At 40.1% G+C, this 13,380-nt stretch overlaps 1 non-coding gene across 1 annotated transcript; it reads right to left on the reverse strand.

The window, feature by feature from the left end:
* Positions 1 to 12,616: 12,616 nt before the first annotated feature.
* On the reverse strand, positions 12,617 to 12,746 carry LOC149283190 (small nucleolar RNA SNORA35). Its single transcript, XR_016277935.1, has one exon. It is a non-coding gene; the product is annotated as a small nucleolar RNA SNORA35 (small nucleolar RNA).
* Between the last annotated feature and the right edge of the window lie 634 nt (positions 12,747 to 13,380).

A 13,380-nucleotide genomic window follows, 5' to 3' on the forward strand; every position in this document is an offset into this window, starting at 1 on the left:
AAATTTTTGAAATTTTTATATAAATTTCAGCATCACACAAATCAAATGTTTTAGAACCACGATGTGGAGACAACTTGTTTTCAGACAGATTTGCTTGGAAACAGAAACCGTGAATTAATCTGTAACAGCAGTTTGCCACGCGGGCCGTCACGAGTGAAACCACACCAAAAAACACCAAAACTAGAGCAAACGCCGTTTTAGACAATATTTAACAACAATATCTGAAACATTTAGACAGATGCCAAATATTTTCAGACACATGATTTCTTTGTGACCTCTTTAGACATGTGAACTCGCATCACAAAATTCACCATCATTTCAGTTCAATTTTCAGCTTAGACCACAAAATCAGTTCAACAAATCGCTTTTTCTCACATAGAGACATTACCAAAGACAAATTATATATATATATATTTCTTAAAAAAAACACAAAAAACATGCAAGATTAAAGTAAATTCAAAATGCGAACTGTAAAGAAAAAAAACAAACTTCAAATAAGGATTTAAAAAACAAATATGTTTTAGACAGAAGAGTTTTTGGAACCACTTTTATACATGCAGTAGAGACAAAAACATTAAGTGGTTAATAAATAAATAATAATAATTGAACCCTGCCTTTGCACCAGTCCCTTCCTTACACCACTTAAACAGCAAACGGAATAAAATGTTTTACTTGCATGGACAGAATTTACTTTTGTAATTGTACACATAAAACCATATATTATGTACACAGTATCGGGGCTCCTGGGAGAGAACCAGCAACCCCAAGAAACATTCAATTGCCTCTCAGCGATAACGGCAATAAACGTTGACTCATAGACACCGATCAATATGTTTACCAATGACTACTATCTCCAGCGTAAAGCATACCCGTCCTCCAACACCGGGACAAAAACGTGGCAAACAATGCAGTCCCACTGAAACGAAGAATCATTTTAATAGATGTGATCTTAGTAGAGATTCCTTTACAGGTTGGATTAACATTTATTTCAAACACATCGCATGACATCACAACGGACAAAGAAAGCAGAAAGCATTTTATTTACCAATACGTGACGAGTCGATAAACCGCCACCAATCGGAAGCCATGAGATCCATTTGCACCAATCACACTATAATTTACTGCCCTGTATTATTAAAATTATTTTTATTTTTTTTTTTGTAACACATTTGGGTATTTGCGGTTTAAAAAACATTGAAGCATTTGAGGTTTTTTTTCTTATTATTGGTGTTCAAAAATCCAAAGGAAATAAAACCAAAAAGAATCAGACTTTTGTCGTACAAACAATACATTTTCTAAACCAATTACTGAATATTTTAGATATATGGGGGGGTCAAACATTTTAAAACAGAAAATAAGCTGTCATTTGATTAAAAACAGAGACCATATTTAGTAGGAATTTGTTTTAAATTTTACAATTTAATTTAGACACAGTTTAAGCACAAATTTCAAGTCACGGCTCTTATTAGAAACACCTGCATTGTCATTATTTCTTTTATATAGCGCCATCACATTCCGCAGCGTTGTACAATGGGTAAACAGGACATCATTAGATTTGAAACAAGAGGTAAGACGGACCCCTGCTCGAAGAGCTTACAATCTAGGCGTACCCTGCATTATTATTGTTTTATATAGCGCCATCACATTCCGCAGCGTTGTACAATGGGTAAACAGGACATCATTAGATTTGAAACAAGAGGTAAGACGGACCCCTGCTCGAAGAGCTTACAATCTAGGCATAACTTGCATTATTATTGTTTTATATAGCGCCATCACATTCCGCAGCGTTGTACAATGGGTAAACAGGACATCATTAGATTTGAAACAAGAGGTAAGACGGACCCCTGCTCGAAGAGCTTACAATCTAGGCGTACCCTGCATTATTGTTGTTTTATATAGCGCCATCACATTCCGCAGCGTTGTACAATGGGTAAACAGGACATCATTAGATTTGAAACAAGAGGAAAGACGGACCCCTGCTCGAAGAGCTTACAATCTAGGCGGAACCTGCATTGTAAAAGACACGCAATTCACTTCAAATGTACAGAAATCAAATCATATGAAAAAGTCAGACCTTAAAACACGTTTATTGGAAGGGAAAACCCAATTTACGTTACACGAGCGATAAACAGAATTAATAATATATTATGTTTGACGCTGGGATTAGAATTCTGGAAACACCATCTGAAGTACCGTGTTTGTTGTTTTTTACGACGTGGCAAAAGTGAAAATTTTATTGACCGTTTCGATATAAAACCAATTTGTTTTTGATAGAGCAGGAAGATTATTTTAAAGAGCACTGAAAATACGCCGACGAGGATTAACAAGAACACCAACCCTTTCCTCGTTTTACGCATTTGTCATGAACCCAAATCGTAGAAAATGTAGACATCGTGGTTTCCAAAACCCACCACAATGTTTAAAACCACTTTAGGACCAAACATTTCTCTTTAAAACACCAGAATTTCACATTTATTCAAAAACCTTGGTTTAGAAAGCAGTTACAGACACAATTTTCAGACGCTCAAGCAGCATTTTATCCTATGACACGTACGAGGTATACAAGCCAACGCCTCGTCTTGCAACGTATGGAAACGCCAAACCTTTAGAGATTTGGTTTTTGAAAGAAAGTCACATAATACGTTTTTCATATGCTGTTGAACACAAATTCTAGTCTTTAAATATGTCATCAACTCTTGGACATGTCATTGTAGACATTCGGTTTTCCTTTAATCTGAATTTCAATAAAACTTTAACAGATAATACAATTTGACGGCTGTTTGAAAAATGTACATTGCGGATTAGTAAGGAGTTGAAATCACAATTTTCAAAATAATAAAGTAACATTTGGATTTGCTTGGATTAGTAAAAACACAAATTTTAGACACCAGTTAACCACTTGGATTATTAGACATAATCATTTCACATTTCTTAAAAAAACATGGATTAGAAAGCAGTTTTGGACACTATTTGGACACAATTTTCAGACGCTCAGGCACCTTTTATCCTATCACAAGTACGAGGTATAAAAGTCAACATATCGTGTTTAGATTAGGACGTGAACAATTGTTTCAATGTATAGATATCAATCTTTTAGACATTTGGTTACGAAAGGAAGTCACATAATACATTTTTTATATGTTCTTGAACACAAGTTCTGGCTAGAAATCATCCAAACACAGAAAAGATTGAAATGTAACATTTTAAAGCAGGAAATAGCATTTTGTAATTTTTTTTTTTAAGCCCAATACTGGTTTAAAAAGTAAATCAAAAAAATATAAATATCAAGACCGGATTTTAGACAGACATAAAATTAACACTCAAAATGCAGTTTTATAACATTGAGACTGGAAGAAATACGCTTATGAAAAAGATATTATAAATAATACGCGGTATTATAAATACAGCTGACCCAAACATGCATTTATTCATCACTATTTTGGGATAAACAGAACAGTCTGATGTAGATTTTAAGCAAACGGAGAACAGAAAGATAATTGAAATATTTAAACGGATGTCATATAAATACAAACCCAATACAAAAAACACAAATAAAATGAACGTGTAAATATTTGAATGTCAAAAATATCATGAAAGCTTTAATTAAATTAAATGATGTCATACTAATACAAAACACACAAAATATAGCAAAAGCTTAGATGTACAATTATTTGGGCAGTTAATTAATGGCAAACACCGCAAACGATAATGACAACCATGTGTATAAAATGTCCATACCTGGCCAAAGCCGCTCTTCTACGTCAGAGTAAGAATCACTCTGCATACCGGCTTGAAGAGGTCTCTCTGCTTGCAGTATTTGGGCAAATTTTTTTCTATTTTCTGCCGTCTACGAGAAGACTTCCGGTTAAAATTTCCGTTACCTGCGGTGGGTAAAACATAAAAAGAAACATCACTATTATTTCGGAATTAGATGATTTCAATTGGATACATTGACTTCAAACACTGTTCTTCACGTATACAGTGTGATAACAATACTAATTCTACACATAATCTCAAATTGCTTTTAAATAAAAAAGGAACGGCCATGCGATTATTGTTAATTGTATGAACAATTATTTATTTAATTTGGGTCACAAAATACATTTTTTTTTTAAAATATTGAATTGTTTTCTCGGTGTAAGAACACAGTTTGCCATTTGAATGTTTGTGGGAAACTATAGATTGACTCAGTCTTAATCATCCACAGTGACCCTCAAACCTAGAAGTGTAAACATTTGACATGAAATCTGAGAGCATATAAGCCGTGTTAACATGTGAACAGGGCCGGCCCTACAATGGAGCCGAGTGGGGAAATTGCCCAGGCGGCACTTTTGAAGCACTTTTTTGTTTTTTGTTTTTAAGCGGAGGAGAGAGAGGGGCGCCGAGTGGTTTTCGCTTACCCGCTCGGCGCCCCTCTCTCTCCTCTGCGAGCCCTCTATCTTGGTCTCGGTGCCGGCTTGTAATGCTGAGCACCGGAAGTGACGTCAATTTCTGGCGCTCAGCATTACAAGCTGGCACCGTGGCAGAGCAGGGAGACTCGCCGCAGTACTGTTTAAAAAGTAAGTACAAAGGGAGGGGGTAGATAATGGCGTCGCCGAAGTTTAAAATGCCGTGGCATTTTAAACTTCGCCCCAGGCGGCATTAAGTCTTGGGCCGGCCCTGCATGCGAAGTCTGTCTGACGGCCAAACTGAAATGTCTCCGCGCTGTGTGCCCTCTGTCATCTAACGTCCGCACAATCCCCAGAAATCCCACATCACGCTGTCCTTGCGATAAAATGCTAGACTATTAAACCTGAGCGTGGCCAATTTATTCTTGCCCCCCCCCCAAAAAAAACCTCTAAAGGGCTCAACAAACCAAGGAAGGGGAACCATTGGGAATCCAGCACCCTATGTTTTCCTTGTGGTGTGAAGCACCCAGCGGGGTCACATAATGCATGTTATGTGACCCTGCAAGGTAGTGTCACGGCACTCATTTAACCGCAACCCCACAGGAAAGCATTGGGTGCCAGATATAAGACACTAAAACACAAAAAGCCTGAGTCTTTTGCCCCAATAAATATCCTGACTGCCAAGGGGGGGGTAATCTATACAAACATGATTGGGGGGGGGTGCAAGACTACGAAATATTTTGGACATACACATTCAGATTCCAGGGTGCTGCTGAAATGACCAACAAACTGTTAGGGAACAGGAACCAGAGAGGCACGAAACGTAAAATGCAATCACCTTTATTGTAATAACAATAGCGAACAAAGCCAAATCGTGATCCAAGAGCATATACCAAAAGACAAGCCGGGGTCAGGAACCAAGACGGGTACTCAGACAAGCCGGGGTCAGGAATATGGAGATCAGCGAAGTCAGGATCAAGCTAGGAATCAGGAGCCGGGAGGGATGTCAGAGAAAGCCAGCAACACAGAGATAGCACTTGCAGGCGGAAACAACACAAGGGCAAGGAGGAAGTGAAGTTTAGCTGCTTAAATAGCCAAAAGGGGCTGGCTGTGGGCTGGACAATGGGCTGAGTCACAGGAGTGACAGGAGTGTAGCCATGGCAACCCAGCCAGGCTGTTATAGCTTCCAGCAGTGCAGCAGAAAGGCAGCTAGACCATAACACAAACTCAACAGCGAATGCCATTCAAGAAGTTACCAGTCCAAGGCGTAAATGACCCAGTTATCATCAGTTATAGGGCATTAAGCCTTCTGCTGCTCTCAGTCCTCCATCAAATAAAGGGGTTTTTGGTAAAATTAAAATTTTGCCTTCAGAAATCATTCTCCCACTGCCACTTAACACATCTAACTTAGGGAAACTACTGATAACTATATCTATATACACATACACACATATGTACACACACAAACACGCATATGTACACACACATACAGCAGAAGTGTACTGGCCTGTGGCGCTAACACTACAAACATGTGGAACTGTCTTGGGTGAGTGGGTTTCACACAAAGTATTTTAATCTCATAACCAGACGGCTAATTTGTCCTCAGATTTGATTCCTATAAACAGCATTAAATATTATTTTCAATGATAACAGCTGCCGGGCCTACAGGGTCACCGCCATCAACAGTCCAAGGTGTAAAATATTGGAGTCAACAACTACGTCAAAGTATCCCAACTTTGATTCATCCCATATAAACCTTCACGGCTATATCGCCTACCAAGATGCGGTCCTTAAAAACCATAGTTTTCTAGCCAACGTGGATGAACCAGGGGCACGCTCAGCGTGATTTTTCATTCTAGGAAAATACAGTTGCAGATGTTCCAATGGAACGCCCAAGGATTCCACACCAAGCAGGACATCATCCAGATGTGGCCGCGTCACAGAACACCTTACTGGCCGTGTCTGAAAACAGCAATCATGCGGATCTTTTATGGAACAAATAAAAGTGTAGGTTTTCAAGACCGTCTTATAATGAATTACTAGCAAGCAGCAGATGTTATTAGTGCCGGCTTCAAAGGGTCCACCTGTGTAGCAAGAAGTTTTGGGGCTACCAGAGGGTCAGCATTCCACCCCAGTTTAGGACACAGATCTCTAGCAAATAAAGAATGACAGGGACGCCTCAGATTCCATGAAGACTATAATGCCTTCGATCCCAACAGAAACTGAAAGCTGAGCTACATTCACAAAAACATAACCATTTACATGAAAAACAAGTCGATCCACACATTACTCCACAAACCTTCATGAAACACAACGGACATCCCCAAAACCAAATCATCTACAGTCCAGTCGCCAGATATCATCGCATGCGTTCGGATTCTACACACCGGGATAAACATCTTCAGAAGTTCAGAACCTCAGGAAGGAGTTCAGCAGCCATGGTTTCTGTATAAAAATCACAGACTCTCAAATACAGAAAGCCTTCAATATCCACAGAGAAAACCTCCTGAGATACCAGCAGCCACAAAAAGGAGATTGCGTACAATTCGTGGTAATGTACAACCTACAAATGGACTCCAAACACACTGCCTGTGTGACGCTCGCTACAAAGTAATGCCGTGTACAACACAAAAACATACATCCCACAGGTCGCTGGTGGGAACATTTATATATTCAATGTATCATTAATCACAAAAAAAAAAACAAGCTTTCCACAGAGAATGGCTACTTGTACAGCAACCACGTTACCCAGATGGACCACGAGAATAATAACTGCACCCCGGTCAGCTACCAAGTCACCCGGACGGACCACGATTTTATATATATATATATATATATATTATATATATATATATATATATATATGCACACACACACATAAATATATTTTATTTACATACACACACAAAATCTGCCTCTTCTGTTTGACCCATACATTTTATAAGCCAAACATTATTACTTACAGTAGAATAGCAAATGAAATAAAAAGACCTCTCATGCGTCTCAGTCAGTAGTTTGACCTTCTCCTAAAACATGACTAGTCCGGACATCAGCTGCGGGCTAACTTAGAATCATTAACCTAAATCAGGCTGCAATTACCTGCTAAAGAGGGCAAGGTGAGGACAATTTATAATAAAACTTAGTTAAAATATCACATATGGTAAGGGTTTTAACATAAATACATATTTCTGAATAACATGCAGGAAATAACTGCCCAATATGCACACACACAATAATATATATATATATATATATATATATGCGCGTAATATGCAGGATGATAAAAGCCCATTATAATGTATATGTGCGTTATATGCAGGATAATAATTGCCCATTATAACATATATGTGTGTCATATGCAGAATGATAGCGCGTTGCGCTAACACTACAAATATGTGGAACTGTCTTGGGTGAGCGGGGAAAGCGACATGAGAGGGTTTTACACAAAGTATTTTAAACTCATAACCAGACGGCTGATTTGTCCTCAGATTTGATTCCTATAACAGCGTTAAATATTATTTTCAATGATAACGCCTGTCGGGCCAACAGGGTCACCGCCACCCACAAGTCAGATCACAGACCCCGCTCGGCGGGGCAGGCTGCACTCATAATATAACTCACATTTACGCTTCTTCAAAACTTTTCACCAATCCAGGCACTGGGTGCTCGCTGCTCTCTTATGGGGCGGAATAAAGATGTTCTTTTCATGAGGGGCCATCTGCGGAGCTTGGGAAGTGGTGAGATTTGTCCCATGCAGGTGTTTAAAGACCCCTTGAGCAGTAATGAGGAGCAGGAATGGAGGTGGGGTACTGCTGCTCTTTAACACTTGCCCTCACTGGGGTTATTTTGCCTCGCAGTGAGCTGTAATGATGTCACATGCTGTGTCTCTGTGCTCTGTGCAGGGTGACACCTGCCATTAATACCCCTCCATGGTAAGGGGTGGGGCTTTTACCATCAAAAAATAGCTCCCTGTTTAGTAAATAAAGCCCAATCACAGCCAGACTTTGTCCTGGACACACAATACTCCACAAAGAATATCAAACAACCGCGGGGCACATAACGCAAGGCAAATCCACAGTGGTATGGCTGAACTTGATGTTGGTTGCCGCGTATAGTTACAGTAGCCAAACTAACAGTTCCTACCCAGTAGAAGGACTCTGGTGATGTCAGCAGACCATGTGACTGTTTGGTCACATGGTACAAATAACTACAGGAAGAAGAAGCTGCAGCAGCAGAGCGGGGCGTGCAAATTACTACAAATGGGCTGTGCTGCGTTGCTGTTTCTTTTTCAATAACGTGGGATGTGAGGATGAAGTTTTAACAGAACTACTGAAAATACAGAATATTATGGAGGCAGAAGAAAACTTGAATCTGTGAAATAATTCACAGTGATTCTCTCTCTCTCTCTCTCTGTCTGTGCCAGTGAGTGTCTCTCTCTCTCTCTCTCTCTGTCTGTGCCAGTGAGTGTGTGTCTGTCTCTCACATCGTACAAAGAACTACAGGAAGAAGAAGCAGCAGCAGCGCGGGACGTGCAAATGACTACAAATGGGCTGTGCCAGTTAGTGTCTCTCTCGCTCTCTCTTTGCCAGTGAGTGTCTCTCTCGCTCTCTCTCTCTCTGTGCCAGTGAGTGTCTCTCGCTTGCTCTCTGTGCCAGTGAGTGTCTCTCTCTCTCTCTCTCTGTGCCAGTGATTGTCTCTCTCTCTGTGCCAGTGAGTGTGTGTGTCTCTCTCTCTCTGAGTGAGAGAGAGCGCGCGCGTGCCTTGAGAGACAGAGAGCGCAACTCACTCTAGTTAAGCCAGGGATCTCAACTCTCCTGCACATCATTTTTTAGTGAATAAATTAATTTGTTATAGACTAAATGCCATGTCTGTAATTGAGACCTTCTCAATGTATATGAGAATGTGATGTAATAAAGCAACAGCTGTATGTTTCATAATAATAATAAATGCTCACGAATAATTAAATGGACTTAACGCATGTAATATATCTGGAATTGCAATTAAAAATCAGCCCTGGTCAGGTGACACCACCCACCAATCAGGTGGCTAGGGCTGAGGGGCAACCCCTGATTTGCTGAGCCTGGTCAGCTGACTCCAGCAACCAATCAGGAGCCAGCCCAGGTTCACCTCTGATTGGTCAGCCCTGGTTAAATGACACCACCCACCAATCGGGTGGCTAGCGCTGAGGGGCAGCTGGTGCTTGACTAAGATAAGCCTGTCTTGGCTCATCGGGCGGGAGAAAGTCTCCAGCAGTCACTTCCTTAATTGGAGAGTATTCCCTGGAAGGAGGGTTGACGGGAGAGTCCATATTGCCCATACTTACAGGTTCCTCTTGCTAGAATGGCTGTGCTGCTCCTGTATAGTGCATAATTAAATGGTCAGGGATTTTTCAGCGACATCTCATTGACTTAGTTATGCATTATACAGGGCCAGCCAAGCTCTTTAAACTGCAGAAACGTATTAATAATTTGGCAATTAGAATGTATAGCAAAGTCAAGGAGTTTAAATCACGTCTCTGCCGTAGACGTGCTTCTGATATTGAGGTGGTCTGTTATACCAACAATCCAAAATACTGTTAGGCCAATAAAAAAGGTATTACAAGATTCTGCAACATTCTGCTTTTTTGCATTCTTATACACTGGACTAATACGGCTACCCCAAACTACAGTACCAACAATCCACAAATAGCCAGGACTATCTTGTCCAGAGCTGCAAATTCACTCAAATTAAACCCCTATGTTTGCTTTTGTACAACAGTCCATGAATCCTCACACTGGAGGAGGGAAAGCAGAAGGCTACATACCATAGAAAAATAATAATAAATAATAATAATAATCACACACTTAAATAATTCATTTTATTTCCATAAAAGATAAAAAATGTGAGGTTCCTTAACGTGCCATGTCAAGTCACTTCCTAGGTGGGAGTTGCGTCTCTATTGGCTCAGCAAGACTCCATTTGTGATTGGGTGTAGCATTTTCCATACTTCCGTTAACTCCAAACTGGGATAGCAAACTCCACCGAGCCATTAATGTGACAAAATAGACACACTGCTTGTTTTATCCCACAGGTCTGTGCTGTTAGCTGAGCCCTCGGACGTGGGGGTGTTTTGTGAACATCAACTTGGAACAGAAAAACACCACTTTACTACCAACAACAAGAATGGGTGCTGCCTCTATCTTCTCTTTCCAACCTGTTCACTATCCCTGCTCCCTGAAAATCAAATCTAACATTTTAGCATTTGTAACATTTTTACTCATGGTACGTAGACTGTGGAGGACCAATTTATAGCATGCTGGTCTGACAACCCTAATGTGCTTCATAGATGATTTTATCATCCAGCTTCTCATCAACCTGTACGTTGCCAAAGGATTTTGAGCAGGTTCTCCAGGGCACAACAGTTGTTCCAAATCGACGCAGAAGCTCTTCCTGCATTGATCGCGAAAGAGGAAAAAGAAATAAAGGTTAGCACGAAAGGGAAGCCACATTCCAGTAAGATTTGAATAACCCCCAACTACCCTGAAGGTCTGACTCCAAGGTATGAGAGGTGCATGGTTCCATTGGCTGATGCTGGCAGAGTGACCCAAATCCCTTTGACAAAATCATGCAATTTTAATGCATGAACTGGCTATTACACCTGCACTACGGAACACTTCATAAGACATTTTTAAGAGCGTATAATTCGATTATAAAGAACGTTATAGAGCGAGAGTTGATACATACCAGGGTTTTTACGTGTTTTCAAATGGGTAACCTGTACCTCTGATTTGGAGTAGCGGTTAAGGCATTGGTCTTCCACCATAAGGCCCATAAATTCAAGTGGCTTGTCCTCACACCAGCAACGTTCTAGTAAACTAAAAAAGTTGCGCATGTCTCCACTGGCTTAAAGGCCAAAGGGAGAATAATAGATGGGGTGATCTCTACACTCTGGCATGGCAGCTAAGTAGTACTGTGTCACAGTGGGGTGGGGGGCTGCAAAGGTAAGTGAAAATGAGGCAACCTTTAATGTGTTTTCAAGGTCACCAGGCAGCTAGCTCTGATGTATCCCTTTAAAATGGATTCAAAAGCTGAGGTGGCTTTATCCATGGTGAATGGTTTGCAGGAAACAATTTACTACAAAGACTAAATACATATACCTTATAGGAGAGAGAGAAGGTGTGACAGGAAGATTGAAATAATTCAAAGGATTTAACAAAGTACGGGATGGGTTTTTTTTGTTTTTTCAAAGGAGGAGAAATGTGGGAATAAGAAGTCATAATCTAAAAGGAAGGAGTCAGAGGTTTAGATGTAATAAAAGAAAGGTTGTTTTTAATCAGAGGATGGAAATCAATGTAACACCCGGGCAGCTAAACTGGCAGAGGCTAAAACAGTGGGGGAGTTTAACCCCTTCGTGACAAAGGCTGATTTTACTTTTTGTACCCTTCGTGACAATGGCTGTTTTATCGTTTCTGCGGTGTTTGTGTTTAGCTGTAATTTTCTCTTAACCCATTTACTAAACCCACACAAGTTATATATTGTTTTTTTCAGGACAAGAAGGGCTTTCTTCAGACACCAAAATTTTTTTCATATGATGTAATTTCCTATAATAAAAATAATAAAATATGACGAAAAATTGAAAAAAAAACAAATTTTCTCACTTTTATTTGAAAAATCTTTTATTCATCATAAAAAAACTACTGAAAAAACCTGCTAAATAGATTCTACTATTTGTCCCGAGTTTAGAAATACCCAATGTTTTTATGTTTTTTTGCTTTCTTCTACACATTATGGGGCAATAAGTACAAGTAGCGTTTTGCTAATTCAAAACCATTTTTCTCTGAATCTGGTAATTCTGTCTCTATGTGGTATTTGGGGCATCTTTGAAGCCAGCAAATTAAATTTACCCCACCAAACCATATATTTTTGAAAACTAGACACCCCAGGGTATTTTAGATGCTGATAGTTTAACCCTTTCCATGCACTAATCCTACCACCAACCCTTGTCAAAGTTTGGGATAGTAATTGTTTTTGGTGTTTTTTTCACATACTTTGTACTTCAGGTGTGAAATTACAGCTCCTGGTATATGTTGCTGTCACACAACACCCAGATATGTGTCCAGCAACATCTCCTGAGTACATTGATACCCCACATGCATGGGTTTGTCAGATTGTTTGGGGGCAAAAGGGCCACATTTGGAACATGAGCAATTCAAATTCAGTAGGAATTTTACATCTGGGTAAAGAAAAATGCTTGTACCCAACTATCAGTAGGGACAGGTTACAAGAAAGCCTGGCCTATCTCCAAGAAGGGATTTGATCTAGCACCTTAAGTGGTCCCTCATGCCACGGAATGGACACAGGGTTCACTTGACAGTGCAAATAAAAACGCTTAAAAATGGTGGAGCAAATAAAAGCTAAAAAACAGTAAATGTAACAAAAAATTAAAAAAAAATACAAAAATGGAGCAGGAACAAAAAAAAAATAAAAAATGGGAAACTGTGTGATACAGCTTGAAGCAGTCACCGACACAGAGTGCAGGTTTTCCAGGGCAATCTGGACAGTAAAATGTGGTGTCCTTTCTTTGCCCCCTGCTGTAGCATACCCTGCATCTCTTTTGGGGATTCTGCTTCTTTGCTGTAGGGGGGATTTTAAAAATAAAATGGGTAGCCCCAATTCTGTTGGTTCCCATCACTACTTGGGGACCAGGTGCATCACGGTACAAGATACCTGAAATTACTTCGAGCTGAAACTGCAAAAAAGACAGCTTCAGCCCAGTGTCTGCTTTTTTGTGCAACAAAAAAGCGTTATAGGTTGCAATTTGCATTAGGTAAATTGCAACCTTCTTGTCTTCCTCATAATGAGGTAGGGCTGTAGGAGTTGATCTGACAGATCAACTCCACCCATGTGCTTGTTATAGGCCCTGATGCACACTGGCTTTCTAGTGACCCCAGCTCTGCCACGGACAGAAACCTCCACGGTTTTTTCATCGTGGATGGTGCTCAGCATGCACACC

The sequence above is a fragment of the Sceloporus occidentalis genome, unplaced genomic scaffold (assembly GCF_023333645.1).
Source record: "Sceloporus occidentalis isolate IW3139 unplaced genomic scaffold, rSceOcc1.0.p SCAF_109, whole genome shotgun sequence".
NCBI classification, from domain to species: Eukaryota; Metazoa; Chordata; class Lepidosauria; order Squamata; family Phrynosomatidae; genus Sceloporus; species Sceloporus occidentalis.